This window comes from Petaurus breviceps, unplaced genomic scaffold, assembly GCF_028583685.1.
Source record: "Petaurus breviceps papuanus isolate PSGF00001 unplaced genomic scaffold, PetGlider_PUasm1.0 174, whole genome shotgun sequence".
NCBI lineage: Eukaryota > Metazoa > Chordata > Mammalia > Diprotodontia > Petauridae > Petaurus > Petaurus breviceps.
Window position 1 is genome coordinate 41,151,919 of NW_027185761.1, and position 5,764 is coordinate 41,157,682.

Here is a 5,764-nt window from a genome sequence, read left to right on the forward strand (position 1 = left end):
CCTTCCTTCCTTCCTTCCTTCCTTCCTTCCTTCCTTCCTTCCTTCCCACTTTTACCTTCAATGCAGAAGAATAGTGTGGAGGAACCCCCTGGATTTGTTTTCTTGAGTTGCCCTATTTTTCATATTTTCCAGACAGTAGATAGAGTCCTTGTCCTTAAGGCCAAGAAAGCCTGGGTTCAAGTCCCTTCTCTGACATCCACTGAGTATGTGAAATAAAGAAGTCATAGTCTCTCAGGTCAGAGATTTCAGAGACACTTCTCTGGGGCACATGTGGCTTACAACACCCTCCAGAAGCTAGAATCAGATTCAAATATAGTTGGAGAACATTTAACTCAATAACCAAAAATACAATGCAACATAGATAATGTTAATCTATGGTTTTTTAAGTCAAAATGCTGAATCCTTTTCTATTTGATACCCCATCCCCCACCCCCTCCTGCTCTAGAACTATAGCTTGCACAGAAGGGGGCAGCCTGCTTTGGCCGAAGTTTCCCCATCCTGAAGTTTCCAATATCAATAAAATCACAGGCACAATCCCTACTTTATTTACAAATACATCCTTCTCTCCTATTGACCAAGGTATCTTCTGTAACAAAGAATAAAAAAGAAAGTGGGGGAAAAGTCACTAAAACCAATCAACACATCATCATCTGAGTCTGGCAGGTTCACCCTTGTAGTCTCCTCCTTTTCCGAGAAGGGATGGAAGTGAATTTCCTCATTTCTTCTATTTTTGTTCATTATAATTACATGACTTTTATTTGTACATGTACCTATGTGTATTTATTCTTTCCATTTATTGTAGTCAGACCTATCACAAATTCTATAGAGTAATAGTTCTATAGAAAAAAAATTTTCCAGATGAATTTCTATACAATAATAGCTAAGAGACATTAACCCACACCAACATCTCATCTGACTAGCTCTTCTCTTGGCTGGGCTACTGAATTTCTTGTGTTCCTGCCTCAGCTGTACTCTCTCTCACCTTGGAACTTCTTTTCAGTGCCTATGGCCTCCTGATCCTGCAACATCCATGCACTTATATGACCTTTTTATCTTGGAAGATCTCTCTGCCATGCTGGCCTCCTTTTCTTGTTGTTAGGCTCTTCCCAGAGCCTCCATTTTTGGTAGGATCCCAGGCTGGTAACCTTCATTTTTCTCCTGCTTCTATTTTCAACTTTCCAGACTTCAATATTCTGCTATAGCTGTATTTTCCATCTTGGAACTTCACTTAGTGCCCAGGACCTTTGCACCCTGGAACTTTCATCTGCCTCTGTCACCCTTTTATCTTGGAACAACCCTCCACCATTCATTCCAGTCTATTCTCCCATGAGTGAGTGGCTCCATTTGCCTCCATTTTGTGTAAGGTTCTAGGTTGGCCAACCTTCATTCCCCTCCCAGCTGTATCCCCTCTGAGACACAAGAAACAAGTGGTTAGCTAACTTCTACATGGAAAGAATACTCACTACATTTGGCAGGGTCAGCCTTCCCCTTTTAGTCAGAAAGTTTTCCTTGCCTTACTCCTTTCCAGTTTCTCTCCATTGTTTCTCCATTCTCTGGGCATTAGTGCAACAAGTCTACTCCCTCTTCCACAGCTAAAGCACCAGGTCCAAAAATCCACTGGAAAGAGAACTGCAATACAGAATCTTCCATTAAATGGAATATTCATAAATATAAACGAATTTACAAATTACCTTGGCTCCTCTGTCCTAGCTTACATGGTCATATTTTCCTCTGTTTCCTTAAACATTCTGTTATCCAAACTTTGTACCATTTTGCTCTCTTGCCTCAGTGGCAGACTGGTAGCTCAGTGGATAGAGCATTGGGCCTGGAGTCAGGAAGACCTGAATTCAAATACAGCCTCAGATACTTATTAGTTGTGTGATCCTGGGCAAGTTAACTCTTTCTGTCTCAATTTCCTCTACTGTAAAATGGGGATAATAGCCCGGACCTCCCAGATTGTTGCGAGAACAAAATTAGATTTATAAAGTACTCTGGAGACTTTAAAGCACAACATAAATGCTAACTATTCTTATTATTTTTGAAGGCCTTCATGTGTCTCAAGTTGCAAAGTTGATAGAACACTATTTTCTAGTATCAGTGAACCAATGTCTTGGTGAGTTCCTGAGGATAGCTGCATCTTTTTGATCCAGGCATACAGAACAGCAACAAAAACAAAACAAAACAAAACAAAAGAACTGTCCAGGCAGTCATCTAATGTCTGCTTTCTATTATCTGGCTGTTTATCAACTTGTTGGAAAAATACCTAGAAATGTGCATGACTTTTTCATTTTTTACCCAAACTTCCAGGCATCCTGATATTGTGGCCTTAGTCCTGTTGTTACATTCTTCAAAGGTGTGAAACCATTTGGGTGGTTTCCATGTATCTTTCTTCAACTCTGAAACCCTATCTAGGGGTAAAGCAAGGTTGTCTTTTCAAAAGCTTCTGAAGGTTGGGGAAGCATCTTCTACACTGGAAAGACTTGGAGCACAGATTCAGAGTTGGTCAATATGACGGTCCTTAAGGATCAGCTTCAGTAAGTTAGAAGAGACTCACGAGAAGAAGGTTGACCACCAAGTAGGGTTGAGGTTGGCTTGTTTGGTTTTTGGTCTTAGCAGCTCTGTTAAGTTATGAAGAGGCCGAGTTCAGCATCACTGGAGGCAATCAATCAGTCAATTAACAAAGATTTATTAATCATTGAACTATTTGCCAGCTACTGTGGAAAGAACTGGGCATACTAAGAAGAACTGAAAAAAGTTCCTGCCCTCAAACAGCTTGCTTGAATTCTAATGGAATAGGCAGACCTGGGCATACATTGGCCTCTACAAGATATATGCAAGGTAGACACAGAGTAAATGGCTGTCCCCATGCCTGCATTGCTTTTTCTCCTCACCACTGACTCCTACTTGCCCTAACATTTCAAGACTTAGCTCAAATCCTACCTTTTACAGGACACCAACTTTCCTTAATTTTCCCTCTGAGATTATCTTCCATTTATCATGTTTGTATATATGTATATGACACATATGCACATACATAATACAAACACATGTAACACACACAATATAGCACATATGCATACCATTCCACAAACATTCCACATGCACAACACACACTAAACACACATGTGCACACAGCACATGTATGTATGCTCTTAAATATGCATATGCACCCATGTCTTGTACATACATAGTTTTGCATGTTGTCACCCCCATTACACTATGAGATCCTTGAGGGTAAGTCTTCCTTATGGTGGTTTTCTTTTGTTTCCCTAGTGCTTACTTAGTACTATTCCTGGCACATAGTAAGAGTTTAATTGGTGCTTGTTGATTGTCTGACTGACCTTAAAGGAAAGAAGTCACTAGCAGCTGGGAGTGGGGTGACTAAGGAGGTAGGAAAAGGATTCCTGGAAAAAGTAGCTCTTCAGCTGAAATCATACATCTTTTCAAGTGTGCCTGTAGACATTTCTATTAAGGTACCCATTGCAAAAATGATGCCCAACGATTTTAAAATGCTAGATCAGAATCTGGGGGATTAATGATCATGGAAGGAGCAAAGAGGCACTTGAATTATTTATTACTAGTCAATTCCTTTCCAATTGCTCAAATAATCCATCCCTTTCAAAGTTTATTCCATTCCCAAAGATCTTCATGGGCATACGAGAGATTTTAGTTGTTTTCAGATCTGACCATTTCCCCTTGTAAGTTCTAACTCAATCGTTGGTTTGCCTTTTACAAAAAGCCCTTAGTTAACCAATTGAATTCCACGTGGAAAATTTGTACTTGAGAAAAAAACACTGGCAGCTTTTGATTGGATGCTCTTTCTCCTTCCTTTTGAGGCTGCTAACAGGCTGGTCTTGCCACATGTACAGAATCCATCATCTGCCATGAGAAGGCATTGAGGCATGTAAGGCTCAGAGAGCTAACTTTATTTCCTAGCAACCAAAGAAAACCATCCTGAACTTCCATTTCTTCTCTGTCAGCAGGAATGCTCAGACTTATGTAAGCTACAAATGCACGTTATCGCCATAATAAACCATCTATTCATGGGCGGTATTTACAGCCAGCTAATTGTCGCGCTAGATCTGGCAACCTCCGTCCCCACTCCAGCTCAAGATTTTCCTATTTAGAACGAAAAAATATATGATTTTCTAGAAATGAGAGCTCTAATTTAGTTAACAGCATGTCTGACAATGGTACTAACTGCCTAATTATGAAGGAAGATTACTGGTACCATTAATTGAACGGTCATAAAAGACTGGTAAAGTCAGATGGTACTAAAGTCCATTTTCAATTTACTAGGGCTATTAAAACTATTTCCAGCCATAAAATAAACAGACACAAAACATACCAAACAGGCTAATATGGAAACATAAAAAGGGAAGGGAGAAGCTTATAGTAGTAATTAGTGGTAGCGATTAGCTGCTCCAAATATGCAGTGGTAGATATTACAGATTAATTTGCAGGGAGTCCTCCAGAGAAGGATGACCCCTTGGAACCTGTTCTGGCTACAAGTGGGCAAGGGGGCTTGTCACGTGGTCCAAATATATTTTTCATCATGGACTATGCTTTATAATTTTACCAATCTGTGACACCCAAGGGCCAGGGCTATATCTCATACTCTTTGTTTCCAGAAGGATGCTAGCCTCCTCCCCAGCTGCCTGGGTTTGCCAAGTAACCAAATAGCCTAGCCTTGGTCTAGTCATCCTGACTAAGGACGTGTGTTTTCCACATCCTGACAACTATAATGGAACCAAGTCCCTGGGGGAAAAATCTGTCTCATCAACTTCCTTGTCCTCTTTTTCCTTCTTGATATTAAAGAAAAACAGTTAAAATTACCCATCTATTATTATTATCTCACTATTTCCATATGTGAATGTTCTACCCTAGCTAGATTGGTGTATTACGTCAATGTCAATACACCAGACTGACAGCGGAAGTGTCTTCTGCTCCCCTGTCTTACTCATTCATTTCTGCTCACATTAGATTGTAATCTCCTCAAGGGCAGGGATTGTCTTTTGCCTCCCTTTGTATCTCCCACACTTCACACAGCACCTATCACACAGTAGGTGCTTAATAGATGATTGACTGACTGGCTGTATTTCCCTCCTCCTCTTGACCCATGTGGAAAGGGAGTTCTCCCTCCTCAGAATTCCTAGAGGCTTAGTTTTTATGGCTACTCATTTAGCCTTTATCATTTATTACCATTCTTTAAAAAAAAATTTGTTAAGGCTGAAAAAAGCAACTGCAGAAAATAACAATTACAGAAAAAAGAATTATAAAATTACGGGCACAGGTTTTTTTATTACTAGGGAGGGGTCTATGCAGTAACTGGGAAATAATAGCAATATTTTCAGTATCTATCGGTATCTATCACGGTGTTTTCAACATAATGGGTACACAGTAAATATTTGCTGAATAAAGTTATGTGATAGTGATCATACTTACCCAATATTTGGCTGTTTTACTGCAGAAAATTCAATAAAATTAATTCATTTCAACTTGAACTTTAGGAAAAATAAGCATGGAGGATGAAGGACACCACCAAAGTAGAAATTAATATATACTTGGTAAAGTCCTTTAAACACACACACACACACACACACACAAAATCTGTTTCCCTACTTTCTTTGCAGAGGTAGGGAACTATGGGTATGTATCACTGCAAACCGTCAGACTTGGTTTCTTTCTTTCTTTCTTTCTTTCTTTCTTTCTTTCTTTCTTTCTTTCTTTCTTTCTCTCTTTCTCTCTCTCTCTCTCTCTCTCT